Consider the following 21,732-nt stretch of genomic DNA (forward strand, 5'->3'; position numbering starts at 1 on the left):
CGGATATGAAAGTTCTCTATCTAGATGTAGGCTTGGCAATATGCATTACGTAGGTAGGACAACGTAACAAGGTAGGGAAATATTACAGAACACTCTCTTACACCCTAAGATTAAGGCTAATGGTCTTCTTCCAGTCTTCTTGATCCATGATCGTTACCGCTATCGATTAGCTTTTTGATATGCAGAGCAGTCTTACTGTGCGCTCAGCCTCAGTACAACAGGCAAGATGGCGCTGCCGACATAAAAACTAGCCCTTACTAAAGGCGCAGATTGCAGTCGCCTCACAGGGCACTAGTAACCCTCCTTTCCTTTCAGTCGGCGGATACCTTGTCTCCTTTGAGGATCCGGAGGTGCCGCTGCTGATATTTTTCTCATACCAGCTTCAGAGAGTTATACATTATATGCTCTATTAATATACAAGGCCATAATTGTTTGTTTTTTTAGAGTCCTTCTATCTCTGAGATCCCAGTGCTATTAACCTTGCCAAAAGCTTTAAATCTGGCTAGATGTATCTCCTCTCTGGGGAGATCTTGTAAGGCATATAGGTATGAGAGTGAGCAGGTTGGAGTTTTGAGAATCTTCCACATCCCTGAATTTCTCCTGCTCATGATTTATTTATGTACTTATGAAGGAGCCTTAGAGTGGGTTTATTTATTAGTGTAATTCAGCTATCCTTTATTATCTCTTAGATCCTTCCTACTGTTGTCTCTTTGCTATATAGTGTAGAGTGATCAGTGGGTATCTGTGTCACAACTGCCTGTACATGCAGTGGGCCTCTATTTATCAACCTGTCAACTTACCTGCATTCGCCGACACCAATACGCTCACCTAAGATCGCCTAACATCGCTGACGCGGACCTGAATACGTTCTCAACCCCTAATCTCCCCCCATACACCGCCGCCACCTACATTATATTTATTAACCCCTAATCTGCCCCCCTACACTGCCACCACTATATTAAATGTATTAACCCCTAAACCTAAGTCTAACCCTAACTCTAACACCCCCCTAACTTAAATATAATTTAAATAAATCTAAATAAATATTCCTAGCATTAACTAAATTAGTCCTATTTAAAACTAAATACTTACCTATAAAATAAACCCTAAGATAGCTACAATATAACTAATAGTTACATTGTATCTAGCTTAGGGTTTATTTTTATTTTACAGGCAAGTTTGTATTTATTTTAAATAGGTACAATAGTTATTAAATAGTTATTAACTATTTAATAACTACCTAGCTAAAATAAATACAAATATACCTGTAAAATAAAACCTAACCTAAGTTACAATAACACCTAACACTACACTATAATTAAATTAATTAAATAAATTAACTACAATGAAATACAATTAAATTAAATTATCTAAAGTACAAATACCCCCACTAAATTACAGAAAATAATAAAATAATTTCAAGTTTTTTTAAACTAATTACACCTAATCTAATCCCCCTAATAAAATAAAAAAGCCCCCCAAAATAATAAAAAGCCCTACCCTATACTAAATTACAAATAGCCCTTAAAAGGGCCTTTTGCGGGGCATTGCCCCAAAGTAATCAGCTCTTTTACCTGGAAAAAAGGAAATTTATGCTTACCTGATAAATTGATTTCTTCCATGATACGACGAGTCCACGGATTTCATCCTTACTTGTGGGATATTAACCTCCTGCTAACAGGAAGTGGCAAAGAGCACCACAGCAGAGCTGTATATATAGCTTCTCCCTTCCCCTCCAGCCCCATTCATTCGACCGAAGGTTTTAGGAAGAGAAAAGAAAAGCTAAAAGGTGCAGAGGTGACTGAAGTTGTAAAAAAAAAATATAATCTGTCTTAAAATGACAGGGAGGGCCATGGACTCGTCGTATCGTAGAAGAAATCAATTTATCAGGTAAGAATAAATTTCCTTTTCTTCTACAAGATACGATGAGTCCACGGATTTCATCCTTACTTGTAGGATACAATACCAAAGCTACAGGACACGGATGAAACGGGAGGGACAAGACAGAGACCTAAATGGAAGGCACCACTGCTTGAAGAACTTTTCTCCCAAAAACAGCCCCAGAAGAAGCAAAAGTATCAAATTTGTAAAATTTGGAAAAAGTATGATGGGACGACCAAGTCGCAGCCTTACAAATCTGTTCAACAGATGCATCATTTTTAAAGGCCCATGTGGAAGCCACAGCCCTGGTAGAATGAGACGTAATACTTTCAGGAGGCTGCTGTCCAGCAGTCTCATATGCCAGGTGGATGATACTCCTCAGCCAAAAAGAAAGAGAGGTAGCCGTAGCTTTCTGACCCCTACGCTTTCCAGAATAAACAATGAATAATGAAGATGATTGACGGAAATCCTTAGTTGCCTGTAAGTAAAACTTTAAGGCACGGACCACGTCCAGGTTATGTAACAGACGCTCCTTCTTAGAAGAAGGATTAGGACACAAGGAAGGAACAACAATTTCCTGATGAATATTCTTATTTGAAACAACCTTAGGAAGAAATCCAGGTTTGATACGTAAAACCACCTTATCAGAATGAAACGCTGAAAGCTCAGAAACTCTTCGAGCAGAAGAAATAGCAACTAAAAACAGAACTTTCCAAGATAATTATTTAATATCTATGGAATGCATGGGTTCAAACGGAGCCCCTTGAAGAAGTCGAAGAACTAAATTCAAACTCCAGGGAGGAGTAATAGGTCTAAATACAGGCTTAATTCTAGATAGAGCCTGACAAAAAGATTTAACATCTGATACATTTGCCAAACGTTTGTGAAGCAAAATTGACAAAGCAGAAATCTATCCCTTTAAGGAACTTGCTGATAACCCTTTCTCCAATCCTTCTTGGAGAAAAGACAGAATCCTGGGAATCCTAATTTTACTCCATGAGTAATCCTTGGATTCGCACCAATAAAGATATTTACGCCATATCTTATGATATTTTTTTCTAGTGACAGGCTTTCGAGCCTGTATCAAAGTATCGATGACCGAATCAGAGAATCCTCGCTTAGATAGAATCAAGTGTTCAATCTCCAAGTAGTCAACTGCAAAGAATTTAGATTTGGATGATCTGGAAAGGACCTTGAATGAGAAGGTCCTGTCTAAAAGGAAGTTTCCACGGTGGCAGAGGACATGTCCACTAGATCCGCATACCAAGTCCTGCGTGGCCACTCAGGCGCTATCAGGATTACTGAAGCTCTATCCTGTTTGATTCGAGCAATCACGCGTGGAAGGAGAGGAAATGGTGGAAACACATAGGCTAGGCTGAACAACCAAGGCACTGCCAAGGCATCTATCAGTTTGGCCTGGGGATCCCTTGACCTGGATCCGTAACGTGGAAGCTTGGCATTCTCACGAGATGCCATCAGATCCAGTTCCGGTCTGCCTCATTGGCGAATCAATGAGGCAAACACCTCCGGATGGAGTTCCCACTCCCCCGGATGAAAAGTCTGACGACTTAGAAAATCCGCTTCCCAGTTTTCTACTACTGGGATGTAAATTGCCAACAGATAACAAGAGTGGGCCTCTGCCCATCGGATTATCTTAGATACTTCTATCATCGCTAAAGAACTCCTTGTTCCCCCTTGATGATTGATATATGCCACAGTCGTGATGTTTTCTGAATGGAATCTGATGAAATTGGCCAAAGCCAACTGAAGCCACGCCTGAAGTGCATTGAAGATTGCTCTCAGTTTTAGAATATTGATTGGAAGTAGAGACTCCACCTGAGTCCAAACACCCTGAGCCTTCAGGGAATTCCAAACTGCACCCCAGCCCAGTAGGCTGGCGTCCGTTGTCACTATCACCCACGAGGGTCTGCAGAAACAAGTCCCCTGGGACAGATGATCCAGCGACAACCACCAAAGAAGAGAGTCTCTGGTCTCTTGATCCAGATTTATCTGAGGAGATAAATTTGCATAGTCCCCATTCCACTGTCTGAGCATGCACAGCTGCAGTGGTCTGAGATGAAAGCAGGCAAACGGAATGATGTCCATTGCCGCTAACATTAATCCAATGACCTCCATACACTGAGTCACTGATGGCCGAGGAATGGACTGAAGTGCTCGGCAAGTATTTATAATCTTTGTTTTTATGACCTCCATCAGAAATATTTTCATGTCTACCTAGTCTATCAGAGTCACCAAGAAGGGAACCCTTGTCAGTGGAACTAGTGAACTCTTTTCTATGTTCACCTACCAACCATGAGTTCTCAGGAAAGACAATACTATGTCCGTGTGAGATTTTGTCAAATGATAAGTTGACGCCTGAATCAGAATATCATGCAGATAAGGCGCCACTGCAATGCCCCACGGTCTAAGAACCGCTAGAAGAGACCCTAGAACCTTTGTGAAGATTCTGGGTGCTGTGGCCAACCCGAAGGGAAGATCCACGAACTGGTAATGTTTGTCCAGGAAGGCAAACCTTAGGAATTGATGATGATCATTGTGAATAGGGATATGAAGGTATGCATCCTTCAAGTCCACGGTAGTCATAAATTGACCCTCCTGGATCATTGGTAAGATTGTTTGTATAGTTTCCATCTTGAATGATGGAACTCTGAGAAACTTGTTTAGACACTTGAGATCTAAAATGGGTCTGAAAGTTCCCTCTTGTTACGGTACCAACAAGATACCAAGGGTTAACACCAGATGAACAATGTCCTGCATAGGGAATCAGCAATTCACAACCCAGCCAGTTTTCAGGTTTAAAACAGAATGTCATTTCTTAAAGGCTATATGCCTAGTATTTATACAGGCAGGGATAGGCAAGGTGTCCGTACACGGACACTGGTGTCCGTGACTGGCCCTTGCAGTGTCCGCCGCCCATTTTGCTGTGGGGAGGGAGGAGTAAGACAGATGAATACTGGTCCTAACTGCTCCTTAACACATGCAGCGCCATGTTTTGCAGGGTTGTGGCCACTCCCACATGATGCCGCTTAGTACTAGAAAATTACTCTGAGTGAGGGAAGATTCAAGAAGCAAGCTGCCACTGTGTCCCTGGAGCTTTATATGCAAAGGTAAAGCACTTTAACCAGCACCTGAGTTTTATTATTAGTATTTAAATAGAAAGAAAAAGATATAGTAAGGTTGTGAATCATAACCTTAGTATATATTTTCTTTCTAATTAAATAATAGGAAAGGGAAAATATTTAGTGAGAATAAAATTAGTGGCTTGTCAAGAGACTGCTAGCGATATTGGGTGATAAGTTATGGAATAAATAAAGCCTGAGTGAAATACTGGATGTGTATCTGCATCTGTATAATAACACCCAGCTCTATACAAAGACACAGAAGTGACACTGGCACATGTGTATAGCCAGACAAGGGCTGGTTATAGGATCAGTGGTATCTGCATCAGTATAATAAAATTCAGCACTATAAAATAATAGTTTTAATTGTAAATGTACCTTTGTGTCCTTCACTAAAGGTCTTTACTTTAGAAAATGTCCGCTACAGCCTTGGCTCGTGCCTATCCCTGTATACAGGTCTGACCCCCCAGACGGGGGTTGAAAGAATGTTGTACATTACATGGAGAGACAACGCCCTTTGACAGGCCACAATAGAATCACATTACTTTACTTAGGCAGATAACAAGTTAAACATAAGACACACTTGATCCTTTCTTATCACTGGGGCGTCTGCTCTCTAGATGTGATTGAACAATGGGAATGTTTATCACTTAAACTTAATTATAGCTGATGCCAGCAAACCTGTCTTTAGAAAAATAGCTTCTCAAAGCTGAACAGAGTTAACCCTTCCAGTACTGACAGAAGGGTCTGTCACATAGCTCCCCCCTTGTGGAACACTCCGGCAGACCCGGCTTGACCCTTTGGCGGGTCAACCTGGAGATGACCGGACTAGGAGGTGGTAGGCATGTCAGTTTGCCGGGACAATCCATCTGTATTCCCGTTATGAGAGAGAATCCCTGTCCATATAAATAAGGGTTCAACCTCTTCAGTGCCCCGACTAGGGCTAAACAGTCCTTCAAAATATCATCGGCTTCTTTACGTGTTTTTTGTACCTGCTCTTTATAGGTATCCACAATCCCTTCATACTGACATAGGGTGCCCTTGAGTTGCTGCACCTCACTATGAGCCAGCATCAGCTTCTCCTCCAGTGTCGCTAAGTTTGTCTTTAAGGTTTCATGTTCCACTCTCAAGCTGGTGTTTTCTGCAGTCTGTCGGTGCAGCTTGTCTAGCAGAGATTCACGTTCTAAACGTGCTTTTTCCTCTGCGCTCCTCTTCTCCTTCATCAGCGCATTGTAACGGGACTTCCACGTATCAATAGCGGATAGAGATTTACTGAGCTCAGCGTCCTGGGGCTTAGCAGCAGGTGGGTCAGTCTCTGCTTCACGGATCTGTGCACGGGTAGTCACAGGGTTAACATCAGTGGGACACATAGGAGCATAGGCAGAAACAAGGAGGGCAGAGTTATTTCCAAGGAGAACATCAGCGGGTAAATCCTTCATGACCCCCACATTCACAGGTCTAGCGCCCACTCCCCAATCCAAATGTACCCTGGCAACAGGTAGGCGGAACACAGCGCCCCCTGCTACCCTCACAGTCACAGTGTCTCCAGTGTGCTGTTTCTCAGACACCAAGTTCTTTTGAAGCAAGGTCGTGGTAGCACCAGTATCCCGTAGACCACTGACCTCCTTCCCATTCACTTTAACCAGTTGCCGGTTATTCCGGCGGGCAGCTTGCACAAGGTCTGCTTCATGTAGGATGCCCCAGCATTCTTGTGCCTCTACGTAGCGGGCCGCAGGCTGAGAGTTATGTGGGATTCCGCCGGCGGGTCTTCTCCAGGACTGTGCTTGGTTCGCTGCATTTAGGGGACACTCTGGTCTTTTGTGCCCAAGTTGCTTACATCCAAAGCACCGAATAGGCTGTGAGTAGCCCCGTGAATTGAACCGGGCTCTCTGAGGGTAGTTCGTGGCCGGAGGCCGTGTGGTATAGCGGTGCGCCGGGGGTTGGTAACGGGCAGCTGCTGGGGTGACTGGGGGTCTGTACTCCACTCTGGCAGGGGGCTTAGTGGTAGCAGTGTCCAGTTTGCGGGTGTGACAGACCCTGTGGTCAGAACTAAAAGAATTGATCTTGTGTAGCTTTGAGAAGCTGTTTTCTAAAAGACAGGTTTGCTGGCCTCAGCTATTGTGTGCTATAATTACGTTTAAGTGATAAACATTCCATTGTTTAATCACCTCCAGAGTCAGACTGTTGGTGATAAGGACTCCATTGTGTCTTATGTTTAACTTGTTATCTGCCTAAGTAAAGTAATGTGATTCTATTGTTGCCTGTCAAAGGGCGTTGTCCCTCCATGTAATGTACAACATTCTTTCAACCCCCCATCTGGGGGGGTCAGACCTGCATAAATACTAGGCATAGCCTTTTAATAAATGTCATTCTGTTTTAAACCTGAAAACTGGCTGGGTTGTGAATTGCTGATTCCCTATGCAGGACATAGTTCATCTGCTATTAACCCTTGGTACACTGTTGGTACCGTAACAATTGGTGGCAAGCGACGGAATGAACCTTATCGCCCAGAAGAGCAACTACACAAGCCAGTAACCTCAGGAAGAGGGGGATTATTACAACACTGACTAAGATGGAAAGAGTACCAGGGACCGAAGGAGCCAATGGGCCCAGCATATCAGACAGAACCCCTGAAGAGGCAAGCTTTGATCGGGCGGTTAAAATAAGACTGGCATATTATGGCCCCAACCCATCTGCTGAAATTATCGACCGGGTCATAGCAGCTGTGGAGGCCAACCTACTTCGCCAAAGCAGCGCTGCAGCAGCCCAAGTCACAGCAACCCGAGTGGAAAAGGGAAAAGTAAATTTTGCAGCTTTTAAAAACTTCCTGGAAACAGAAGGAGAGATTGATGGGTACCTTGCGGATTTTGAGAGGCAATGTGCACTACACAAGGTACCCGCAGAGGACTGGGTCACGATATTATCCGGAAAATTATCCAGTGAGGCTTTTTGGGCCATTCCAGATTAGGAAGTCGGGGATTATAATACTGTAAAAGAGACTCTGCTCTCCAGGTATGCGGTTACACCGGAGGCATACCGGAGGCGGTTCGGAGACACTGTTAAATTAGCTGGAGATTCCTACCTTGAGTGGGCATGTAAGGTGCACCGCACAGCAGCTCACTGGATAGCGGGGTGCCAAGCCGTATCTGGGGAAGAGGTGCTGCAACTACCCTCAGAGAGCCCGGTTCAATTCACGGGGCTACTCACAGCCTATTCGGTGCTTTGGATGTAAGCAACTTGGGCACAAAAGACCAGAGTTTCCCCTAAATGCAGTGAACCAAGCACAGTCCTGGAGAAGACCCGCCGATGGAATCCCACGTAACCCTCAGCCTGCGGCCCGCTGCGTAGAGGCGCAAGAATGCTGGGGCATCCTACATGAAGCAGACCTTGTGCAAGCTGCCCGCCGGAATAACCGGCAACTGGTTAAAGTGAATGGGAAGGAGGTCAGTGGTCTACGGGATACTGGTGCTACCACGACCTTGCTTCAAAAGAACTTGGTGTCTGAGAAACAGCACACTGGAGACACTGTGACTGTGAGGGTAGCAGGGGGCGCTGTGTTCCACCTACCTGTTGCCAGGGTACATTTGGATTGGGGAGTGGGCGCTAGACCTGTGAATGTGGGGGTCATGAAGGATTTACCCGCTGATGTTCTCCTTGGAAATAACTTGGCCCCCCTTGTTTCTGCCTACGCTCCTATGGGTCCCGCTGATGTTAACCCTGTGACTACCCATGCCCAGATCTGTGCAGCAGAGACTGACCCACCTGCTGCTAAGCCCCAGGACGCTGAGCTCAGTAAATCTCTGGCAAACTGACATGCTTACCACCTCCTAGTCTGGTCATCCCCAGGTTGACCCGCCAAAGGGTCAAGCCGGGTCTGCCGGAGTGTTCCACAAGGGGGGAGCTATGTGACAGACCCTGTGGTCAGAACTAAAAGAATTGACCTTGTGTAGCTTTGAGAAGCTGTTTTCTAAAAGACAGGTTTGCTGGCCTCAGCTATTGTGTGCTATAATTACGTTTAAGTGATAAACATTCCATTGTTTAATCACCTCCAGAGTCAGACTGTTGGTGATAAGGACTCCATTGTGTCTTATGTTTAACTTGTTATCTGCCTAAGTAAAGTAATGTGATTCTATTGTGGCCTGTCAAAGGGCGTTGTCCCTCCATGTAATGTACAACATTCTTTCAACCCCCCATCTGGGGGGTCAGACCTGCATAAATACTAGGCATAGCCTTTTAATAAATGTCATTCTGTTTTAAACCTGAAAACTGGCTGGGTTGTGAATTGCTGATTCCCTATGCAGGACATTGTTCATCTGGTATTAACCCTTGGTATCTTGTTGGTACCGCAACAGCGGGCATCCGTATACTCATCTGCCAAGCGAGCCGCTTCATGCAGGGTGGAGCGTTTACGGTCCCGAACCCACTATCGAACTCCTGTGGGTAACTTGTCGAAGCAATGTTTCAACAGGAATAGCTGCAGCACCTCTTCCCCAGATACGGCTTGGCACCCCGCTATCCAGTGAGCTGCTGTGCGGTGCACCTTACATGCCCACTCAAGGTAGGAATCTCCAGCTAATTTAACAGTGTCTCTGAACCGCCTCCGGTATGCCTCCAGTGTAACCGCATACCCGGCAGAGCAGAATCTCTTTTACAGTATTATAATCCCCGACTTCCTCATCTGGAATGGCCCAAAAGCCTCACTGGCCCGGCCGGATAATTTTCCGGATAATATCGTGACCCAGTCCTCTGCGGGTACCTTGTGTAGTGCACATTGCCTCTCAAAATCCGCAAGGTACCCATCAATCTCTCCTTCTGTTTCCAGGAAGTTTTTAAAAGCTGCAAAATTTACTTTTCCCTTTTCCACTTGGGTTGCTGTGACTTGGGCTGCTGCAGCGCCGCTTTGGCGAAGTAGGTTGGCCTCCACAGCTGCTATGACCCGGTCGATAATTTCGGCAGATGGGTTGGGGCCATAATATGCCAATCTTATTTTAACCGCCCGATCAAAGCTTGCTTCTTCAGGGGTTCTGTCTGATATGCTGGGCCCATTGGTTCCTTCTGTCCCTGGTACTCTTTCCATCTTAGTCAGTATTGTAATAATCCCCCTCTTCCTGAGGTTACTGGCTTGTGTAGTTGCTCTTCTGGGAGATAAGGTTCATTCCGTCGCTTGCCACCAATTGTTACGGTACCAACAAGATACCAAGGGTTAACACCAGATGAACAATGTCCTGCATAGGGAATCAGCAATTCACAACCCAGCCAGTTTTCAGGTTTAAAACAGAATGTCATTTATTAAAGGCTATATGCCTAGTATTTATACAGGTCTGACTCCCCAGATGGGGGGTTGAAAGAATGTTGTACATTACATGGAGGGACAACGCCCTTTGACAGGCCACAATAGAATCACATTTCTTTACTTAGGCAGATAACAAGTTAAACATAAGACACACTTGATCCTTTCTTATCACTGGGGCGTCTGCTCTCTAGATGTGATTGAACAATGGGAATGTTTATCACTTAAACTTAATTATAGCTGATGCCAGCAAACCTGTCTTTAGAAAAATAGCTTCTCAAAGCTGAACAGAGTTAACCCTTCCAGTACTGACAGAAGGGTCTGTCACACCTCTTTTTTGGGAACCACAAAAAGATTTGAGTAAAACCCCTGCCCCTGTTCCAGTTTTGGAATGGGACAAATTACTCCCATGGTAGAGAATTCTTTTACACAGCATAAGAACGCCTCTCTTTTTATCTGGTCTACAGATAATCGAGAAAGATTAAATCTTCCTCTTGGGAGAAAATCCTTGAATTCCAGTTGATACCTGTGGGTCACGATTTCCAGTGCCCAAGGGTCTTGAAGTCTCTTGCCCAAGCCTGGGCAAAGAAAGAAAGTCTGCCCCCTACTAAGTCCAGTCCCGGATCGGGGGCCGCCCCTTTATGCTGTCTTTGTAGCAGCAGCGGGCTTCTTGGATTGTTTACCTTTATTCCAAGCCTGGTTGGGTCTCCAGACTGACTTGGATTGAACAAAGCTCCCTTCCTGCTTTGTTGAGGAAGAGGAAGCAGAGGGTCCTCCTTTAAAGTTTCGAAAGGAATGAAAATTATTTTGTTTACCCCTCATCTTAACAGACTTATCCTGAGGTAGGGCATGACCTTTACCTCCAGTAATATCAGAAATGATTTCTTTCAATTCAGGCCCGAATAGGGTCTTACCTTTAAAAGGAATAGCTAAAAGCTTAGCTTTTGATGACACATCAGAAGACCAAGATTTGAGCCATAACATTCTACACGCTAAAATGGTAAAACCTGCATTTTTCGCCGCTAATTTAGCAATTTGAAAAGCAACATCAGTAATAAAAGAATTAGCTAGCTTGAGAGCCTTAATTCTATCTAAGATGTCTCTAAAGGAGTCTCAACCTTCAGAGACTCTTCTAGAGCCTCAAACCAAAAAGCTGCTGCAGTAGTCACTGGAACAATGCAAGCTGTAGGTTGTAAAAGGAAACCTTGATGAATAAATAACTTCTTTAGAAGACCCTCTAACTTTTTATCCATTGGGTCTTTGAAAGCACAACTGTCCTCAATAGGTATAGTTGTACGCTTAGCCAGGGTAGAAATAGCTCCTTACACCTTAGGGACCATTTGCCAAGAGTCCCGAATGGCGTCTGATATAGGAAACATTTTCTTAAAATTAGGAGGAGGAGAGAACGGTATACCTGGTCTATCCCATTCCTTTTTAACAATTTCCAAAATTCTTTTAGGAACTGGAAAAACATCAGTGTAAGTAGGCACCTCTAGATATTTGTCCATCTTACACAATTTCTCTGGTGGTATCACAATAGGGTCACAATCATCCAGAGTCGCTAAAACCTCCCGAAGTAACAGGCGGAGGTGTTCAAGCTTAAATTTAAAGGACATGACGTCTGAATCTGTCTGAGATAACACATTTCCTGAATCTGAAATTTCTCCCTCAGACAGCAATTCCCTGACCCCCAACTCAGAGAACTGTGAGGGAACATCGGAAATAGCTAATAAAGCATCAGAGGATTCAGTATTTACATTAATACTTGACCTACTGCGTTTACCCTGCAACACTGGTAATTTAGATAATACCTCTGTAAGGGTAGTTGACATAACTGCAGCCATCTCCTGCAGAGTAAAAGAATTAGACGCACTTGAGGTACTTGGCGTCGCTTGTGTGGGCGTTAAAGGTTGTGACACTTGGGGAGAATTAGATGGCATATCCTGATTCTCTTCAGACTGAGAATCATCCTTAGGCACAGTTTCTTGACCTAAAATATGCTTTTTACAATGTAAGGCCCTTTCAGTACAAGAGGTACACAATGTAAGAGGGGGTTCCACAATGGCTTCCAAACACATAGAGCAATGAGTTTCCTCAATGGCAGACAGACTTGTAATAAACACAGTAGTCGTTAAACACTTTATTTATTGAATTAAACAGTTTTTATAAAAAGTGTACTGCACCTTTAAGAAATATAAACGCGCACAATTTTTTCAAACTGCCTAAAAACGTTAAATAACGCTATCTAATTAGCAAAACATACACAATAGTGCCAAAAATTATTGCACCCTGAGGCAAAAGGGCAAAATTTAAACTTTAAACGTTCTTTAAAAAAAATGTATTTGATTTCAAAATAGGACCCCTGTACCTCCCCACAGCTCTGCTGTGACGCCTACCTTCCCTGCCCAGGGAACTGCAAAAGGACTTGCTAACAATCCGGTTAACAGGACATCAGTGTAGACTCATCCGGAGCTAATGCCTGCTGCCTTCACAGCCAGATGAACTGCGCGACTGAGCGCGCGAAAATAGGCCCCACCCATCATGGACGATGTTTACCTCAGAATGTACAACCGCATGGGAAGCGGTTTAGCCAAAAACCATGTGGTCCCCAAACATAAACTTTATAATAAACAGCTATGGAAACGTTTGTTATTCACTAATAAAAACCAAACATTAAGCTGCCTCTCCCAGTGTCTCTGTTATTGCACCTTGATAAATGCTGCAATATGCATAAAGCCCAGTATCATGTAAACAAATAATACATACAGGTTTTCAGTAATACCCTCTGTTTCCAGGTCTACTGCTTACCCCTTCCCTTGCAGGGAAAAACATGTCAGCCAGTTCTGATATACCAAGTCTCCTCAGAAATAAAGGACTGAACATACCTCAATGCTGCTTGTAGCATGAAACCGTTCTCCACACTGAAGATCTTTCTTGTACTACCTTCAGAAGCTCTGTGGGAACCAACATGGATCTTAGTTACATCCGCTAAGATCATTAACCTCAGGGCAGAAACCTTCTTCTATATCCCCCTGAGGGAAATAGTACTCGCTGGTACCATTTAAAATAAAAAACTTCTTGATTGAAGAAACTAAAACTAACACCTCACTTTACCTCTTCCTAGTACAAACACAGGCAAAGAGAATGACTGGGGGTGGAGGGGAAGGGAGGAGCTATATATACAGCTCTGCTCTGGTGCTCTGTGCCACTTCCTGTTAGCAGGAGGTTAATATCCCACAAGTAAGGATAAAATCCGTGGACTCGTCGTATCTTGTAGAAGAAAAAATTACAATACCCCCCCAACATTAAAACCCACCACCCACACACCCAACCCTACTCTAAAACCCACCCCCTTAAAAAAACCTAGCACTAACCCCTTGAAGATCACCCTACCTTGAAAAGTCTTCACCCAACCAGGCCGAAGTCCTCAACGAAGCCGGGCGAAGTGGTCCTCCAGACGGGCAGAAGTTTTCATCCAAGCCGGGCAGAAGAGGTCCTCCAGACGGGCAGAAGTCTTCATCCAGACGGCGTCCCTTGAATTCCGATTGGCTAATTGGCCAACTGGAATTAAGGTAGGAAAAATCCTATTGGCTGATGCAATCAGCCAATAGGATTGAGCTTGCATTCTATTGGCTGATTGGAACAGCCAATAGAATGCGAGCTCAATCCTATTGGCTGATTGGATCAGCCAATAAGATTGAACTTCAATCCTATTGGCTGATTGCATCAGCCAATAGGAATTTTCCTACCTTAATTCCGATTGGCTGATAGAATTCTATCAGCCAATCGGAATTCAAGGGACGCCATCTTGGATGACGTCATTTAAAGGAACATTCATTTGTCGGGTAGTCGTCGGCCAGGAAGGATGCTCTGCGTCGGATGTCTTGAAGTTGGAGCCGCTCCGCACCGGATGGATGAAGATTAAAGATGCCGTCTGGATGAAGACTTCTACCCGTCTGGAGGACCTCTTCTGCCTGGCTTGGATGAAGACTTCTGCCCGTCTGGAGGACCACTTTGCCCGGCTTCGTTGAGGACGTCGGCCCAGTTGGGTGAAGACTTCTCAAGGTAGGGTGATCTTCAAGGGGTTAGTGTTAGTTTTATTTAAGGGGGTATTGGGTGGGTTTTAGAGTAGGGTTGGGTGTGGGTGGTGGGTTTTAATGTTGGGGGGGTATTGTAATTTTTTTTCCAGGTAAAAGAGCTGATTACTTTGGGGCAATGCCCCGCAAAAGGCCCTTTTAAGGGCTATTTGTAATTTAGTATAGGGTAGGGCTTTTTATTATTTTGGGGGCTTTTTCATTTTATTAGGGGGATTAGATTAGGTGTAATTAGTTTAAAAAACTTGTAATTATTTTATTATTTTCTGTAATTTAGTGTTTTTTTGTACTTTAGATCATTTAATTTAATTGTATTTCATTGTAGTTAATTTATTTAATTAATTTAATTATAGTGTAGTGTTAGCTGTAATTGCAACTTAGGTTAGGTTTTATTTTACAGGTATATTTGTATTTATTTTAGCTAGGTAGTTATTAAATAGTTAACAACTATTTAATAACTATTGTACCTAGTTAAAATAAATACAAAGTTGCCTGTAAAATAAAAATAAATTCTAAGCTAGATACAATGTAACTTTTAGTTATATTGTAGCTAGCTTAGGGTTTATTTTATAGGTAAGTATTTAGTGATAAATAGGAATAACATAATTTATGTAAGAACTTACCTGATAAATTAATTTCTTTCATATTGGCAAGAGTCCATGAGCTAATGACGTAAGGGATATACAATCCTACCAGGAGGGGCAAAATTTCCCAAACCTCAAAATGCCTATAAATACACCCCTCACCACACCCACAATTCAGTTTAATGAATAGCCAAGCCGTGGGGTGATAAAGAAAGGAGTAAAAAGCATCAACAAAAGAAATTTGGAAATAATTGTGCTTTATCCAAAAAATTATAACCACCATAAAAAGGGTGGGCCTCATGGACTCTTGCCAATGTGAAAGAAATTAATTTATCAGGTAAGTTCTTACATACATTATGTTTTCTTTCATGCAATTGGCAAGAGTCCATGAGCTAGTGACGTATGGGATAGCAATACCCAGGATGTGGAACTCCAAGCAAGAGTCACTAGAGAGGGAGGGATAAAAATAAAAACCGCCATTTTCCGCTGAAAAAATTAATCCACAACCCAAAAAAAAAAAAAAAAGTGTATTCTCATAAATGAAAGAAAACAACTCAAATCAAAAGCAGAAGAATTAAACTGAAACAGCTGCCTGAAGAACTTTTCTACCAAAAACTGCTTCTGAAGAAGCAAATACATCAAAACGGTAGAATTTAGTAAATGTATGCAAAAGAGGACCAAGTTGCCGCTTTGCTAATCTGATCAACTGAAGCTTCATTCTTAAAGGCCCACAAAGTGGAGACTGATCTAGTAGAATGAGCTGTAATTCTCTGAGGCGGGGCCTGACCCGACTCCAAATAAGCTTGATGAATCAAAAGTTTCAACCAAGAAGCCAAGGAAATAGCAGAAGCCTTCTGACCTTTCCTAGGACCAGAAAATAAAACAAATAAACTGGAAGTCTTCCTGAAATCTTTAGTAGCTTCCACATAATATTTCAAAGCTCTTACCACATCCAAAGAATGTAAGGATCTTTCCAAAGAATTCTTAGGATTAGGAAACAAGGAAGGGACAACAATTTCTCTACTAATGTTGTTAGAATTCACAACCTTAGGTAAAAATTGAAAAGAAGTCCACAAAACTGCCTTATCCGGATGAAAAATCAGAAAAGGAGACTCACAAGAAAGAGCAGATATAGAAACTCTCAATCTGAGAAAACACATCTGGATGGAGAGACCACTGCCCTGGATGTAAAGTCTGACGGCTGAGATAATCCGCCTCCCAATTGTCTACACCTGGTATATGCACCGCAGAGATTAGACAGGAGCTGGATTCCACCCAAGCAAGTATCCGATATACTTCTTTCATAGCTTGGGGACTGTGAGTCCCACCCTGATGATTGACATATGCCACTGTTGTGATATTGTCTGTCTGAAAACAAATGAACGGTTCTCTCTTTAACAGAGACCAAAACTGAAGAGCTCTGAGAATTGCACCTAGTTCTAAAATATTTATTGGTAATCTCGCCTCTTGAGATTTCCAAACCCCTTGTGCTGTCAGAGATCCCCAAACAGCTCCCCAACCTGAAAGACTTGCATCTGTTGTGATCACAGTCCAGGTTGGCCGAACAAAAGAAGCCCCTTGAACTAAACGATGGTGATCTATCCACCACGTCAGAGTGTTGTACATTGGGATTTAAGGATATTAATTGTGATATCTTTGTATAATCCCTACACCACTGGTTCAGCATACAAAGCTGTAGAGGTCTCATGTCAAAACGAGCAAAGGGGATCGCGTCCTATGCTGCAGTCATGAGACCTAAAACTTCCATGCACATAGCCACTGAAGGGAATGACTGAGACTGAAGGTGCCGGCAGGCTGCAACCAATTTTAAACGTCTCTTGTCTGTTAGAGACAGGGTCATGGACACTGAATCTATCTGGAAGCCTAAAAAGGTGACCCTTGTCTGAGGAATCAAGAAACTTTTTGTAAATTGATCCTCCAACCATGTTTCTGAAGAAACAACACTAGTTGATTCATGTGAGATTCTGCAGAATGTAAAGACTGAGCTAGTACCAAGATATCGTCCAAATAAGGAAACACCGCAATACCCTGTTCTCTGATTACAGAGAGTAGGGTACCTAGAACCTTTGAAAAGATTCTTGGAGCTGTTGCTAGGCCAAATGGAAGAGCAACAAATTGGTAATGCTTGTCTAGAAAAGAGAATCTTAGAAACTGATAATGTTCTGGATGAATCGGAATATGAAGGTATGCATCCTGCAAGTCTATTGTGGACATATAATGTCCTCGCTGAACAAAAGGCAGAATAGTCCTTATAGTCACCATCTTGAATGTTGGTACTCTTACATAACGATTCAAAATTTTCAGATCCAGAACTGGTCTGAATAAATTTTCCTTCTTTGGGACAATGAATTGATTTGAATAAAACCCCAAACCTTGTTCCTGAAAAGGAACTGGCATGATTACCCCTGAAGACTCCAGATCTGAAACACACTTCAGGAAAGCCTGAGCTTTTACTGGATTTGCTGTGATACGTGAGAGAAAAAATCTTCTCATAGGAGGTCTTACTCTGAATCCTATTCGATACCCTTGAGAGACAATGCTCTGAATCCATTGATTTTGGACAGAATTTATCCAAATATCCTTGAAAAACCTTAATCTGCCCCCTACCAGCTGAGCTGGAATGAGGGCCGCACCTTCATGCGGACTTAGGGGCTGACATTGGTTTTCTAAATGGCTTGGATTTATTCCAATTTAAGGAAGGCTTCCAATGGGAAACAGATTCCTTGGGGGAAGGATTAGGTTTTTGTTCCTTATTTTGACGAAAGGAACGAAAACGGTTAGAAGCCTTATGTCAGTATATTTATGAAAATCTTAGCAGTATTCTCTAAACAATGTGTAAGTATATATTTAACAATCTTCCTTAAGACTAAACCTGCAATCAAACATACATTTGCTAAGACAATAAAATTAATCTAAATATCTGAATTCTTTATTATTAGTAAATAACTATGAACATGTTGATATGTAAATATTTGTAATGTTTAGAATATGAGTTAATATTATATGCGTTAAAACAAAAACTATTTAAAATATGCTATGCAAAGCTCATGCCAATTTACTTTAAAACCAATCTTTCATTCAGAGCTGCATTTAAAATATTACAATAAGACCTAAAATAGGAGTTACAAACATTCAGCAATATGATTTACAGTGCTAATTTAAGCAATAGTACAATATACACTTCTATTAAAAACATCAGAAATTGTATATATTATTTATGTAAAGACCCAATTCTGAGTTATAACTCTACAGTTGTATAGGTAAAACAATTTAGCATCAAGGATATGTATTTAACAATATACAGACTGAATATAAACTACAGCTATTATGCATATATCTGTGTTAAAATATTAATTGCAACCCTCTTTCTTTTTATATATATATATATATATACACATTACCAAAATAGATAGTTCAGTTACCAAGGATTCCTTGTTTCATCTCAGAAAATATATAAGTAAATTTTTGCAATCACTGAGAAAAAGGTAGATTAGCTTGTTTAGAATGAATGTATTTTGGACGCCCAGCAGTGTATCATTCAAGTCAGCAAAATCTGTCCCAATTCTTCTTCATGCATTCACTTAAATAACTTTTTCATTCATTTATGAAACCATGGGAGTGGCCCTACGAGATCTGACCATCCCATTGGTTAGGTGGGATGTCTATTTGGATTGGCCCTTGGTCACCACGGAAACGCATCCTTTAAGCAGTTAAAACTCAACTGCTATACCGGTATCGGCCCTTCGGTGGTAGCAGATAGCATAAAACAAATTCATCCTTAACATTTCTAAAACATTTTTAGACAGTGAAATATTTCTTTAAACTATGTAATAACTGCCATAATTTCTTGTATTAATCTCTCTCAACATCAATCATAGATGGAGCAGCGTCAGATTAATTTCCTGATCGTTTTGATATGAAACATCAAATACATCTAGCATTATATTAAAATAATTTATATTTCATTTAGCCTAACAGAAAATTTATATCTCATAGTCATATCACATCAAAGTAACTTCCATATCTTCATCTCACTATATTTTAAAAGATGTATTTGAAACTTTATAAACATTTATTGCACATTCATATGATATGACATTTCATTTCATGCAGGCATTCCATCTGAAATAAAGTAATAAGTGTCATTAATTATTTCTTTCCAGGTCCACAAGTATTTATTTATATTCTTAAAAACACAGAGGTTAAGTAAGATCTTTTATGTTTTCAAAACATATATACATATATATATATATATATGCACATTCAATTCTATGTAGATCTGAGATTATATGTCTGAAAAATATAAACAAAACAGAGGTTATTACACATTTTTGACTGACTAAAACAGTTACCTCCCAACTTTAGCAAATACCCATGTAATTTCTATATTTAATACATTCTGGGGCATGTATTTAAACAGAGAGAAAAAAATAAATAAAAATGTTTATTTGCTGTCTGCTTACGTGAGCTTCCAGAGTCACACCTCAGCATCTGTCTTTTGTTTTCCAAGGCCTTTACTGCCCCACATGGGGTCAATCCACGAGTAGTTGTAAAAGTCTTAATACAACATATTTTCTGTTTAGCTAATCAGTGCAGATGTGTATTTGATGTTTAGAGATAACTGACACCTACGTGCATAAAAGTTGTTTCCCTATGATTTTGATCAGTTCCAAGGGGGTTATTTCAGACGTCTCGACTCCATATACCACATGGGGTACAGCGTGCTATGAAATTTGCACTTTCTAATTAAGAAGCAAATGTTTTATTGTTCCCACTTTAGCTAGGAATTTCTCTTTCAAAGAATGTTTTTTTTTTTTTATTAGTTTCCTGTGTCATTGAAGAAGTGGGGGAGATCTTTTAGAAATAATCCTTTGTTTTACAGACCATGTGCACATCCACAGCTTTATTAAATAAAGATAAATATACTTCTATATATTATTTAATAATATTTCAAATATCTTGACATAAATCCCCCTTTCCAATTCAAAAATAGGTATGACACATGTATTTGAATTGGATCAAAGTTAGTGGTATTTGGTGAGGATGTTGACCGTACACGTCATGGACAGTCTTCTATGTAGAAAGTTTGTTATTTTGAGCCTTCATGTTTATCAGTTAGGCATATTTAAACTACAGTATGTCTTTAGTTCATTTGGGGATATGACACTTCATTCTCCCTCTATGACTTGTAGTTGGGATCTGGGATGACATGCCCGCAATTGATTGATATGGACCCATTTATCTATGAAACTTTCATTTTTGGGGATCCTTATTTTATAGGCTACTGGAGATATTTTGTCAGTAATGATAAAGGGACCTTTCCATGAGGGAAGAAATTTCTTCTCCCTAACCTGATCTCTTCCAAAGTTATAAAGATAAACTTTATCATTTATTTCATATTCCTTTTTGGACATTTTGAGATCATAGTATGTTTTAGTGGCAGTTGCGGCTCTTTCTAAATTCCTTTGAGCAAATGCAAATGCATATTGCAGGTGTTTTCTTAAGTTCTCCACATATTGATGTGTATTGGCAGCGTTTATCAAGTTTTGGTCTGATGTACGGTATAGCAGATGCTGAGGTAGAACCATTCTTCTACCAGTCATCAGTTCAAAAGGTGACATCTTGGTAGCACTACTTGGAGTTGCTCTTAATGCCATTAAGACTAGAGGTAGTTTTACATCCCAGTCTTTACCCGTTTCACTCACAAACTTTTTGAAGATTTTAACAATGGACTGGTTGTAACGCTCTACACCACCACTTGAGGAAGCTCTATAAGCAATATGGAGCTTTCTTTTAACCCCTAGTATTTTCCACATTTTGGTCATCACTTCGCTAGTGAAGTGGGTCCCCCGATCTGATTCAATTCTTTGGGGCAAACCAAATCTGGAAAATACATGGTTGATGAGCAATGCTGCACATGTTTCAGCACTATTGTTAGGTGCACTAATGCACTCTACCCATTTAGTGAACAGGCATGTCACTGTTAACATGTACTTGTTACCTCTTGATGACCTTGTTACCGGACCAATAAAATCAATTTGTATATCTGACCATGGCATTACCATCCCCCTTTTCTGCAATGGCGCTCTATGCGTTGGTGCAGTGGGTTGAAACTGTGGGCAGATTAAACACCCTTGACAGTAGGTTTGAACATCTTTCAACATGTGTGGCCAAAAAGCGTAATCACGCAATATTTCATACGTGAGCTTGGCACCACGATGACCAGATGTGGGAGCATCATGGGCATGTTGAAGCATTAGACCTCGGAACTTGATGGGTACTACCCACTGCTGGATGCCAGTTTTGGAGGTTCTAATTAACAAACCATCCTGTAATTTGAATTGTGATTTAGATTTTATTAAGATTCTCAGATCTTCTTTGCCAATACAATTATCTTTTGAGATGGGGTTGCTTTCAGGATCTTCTATGTGTTTATAGAAGATGCCTACAATGGTGTCTTCTTTTTGACTAGTGATCAGGTCCTCACTAGGAGAATCCTGACTCCATTGTACCAAGTTAGGCTCACTCTGTTGTTTTGCCTGGTTTCTGGAAAATGGCTTCTACCTGAATTGCACCCATTAAGTGGTCAATATTAAGGAGTTCTCCAGTTATGGCTCCTTGTTTGGCTAACGAATCCGCAAGATCATTGCCTTCCTTATCAGGACCTAGAACTCTGGAATGACCCTTGGTCTTTTTCCAGTGTATGGTTAAATCATTGGATA

The 21,732-nt window shown here is 41.4% G+C and overlaps 1 protein-coding gene across 2 annotated transcripts in view; it reads left to right on the forward strand.

The window, feature by feature from the left end:
• Window positions 1-21,732, forward strand: part of LOC128655839 (deleted in malignant brain tumors 1 protein) — a 788,593-nt gene that overhangs the window by 551,254 nt on the left and 215,607 nt on the right. The window lies entirely within an intron of this gene.

Source organism: Bombina bombina, chromosome 4 (genome assembly GCF_027579735.1).
Source record: "Bombina bombina isolate aBomBom1 chromosome 4, aBomBom1.pri, whole genome shotgun sequence".
NCBI classification, from domain to species: domain Eukaryota; kingdom Metazoa; phylum Chordata; class Amphibia; order Anura; family Bombinatoridae; genus Bombina; species Bombina bombina.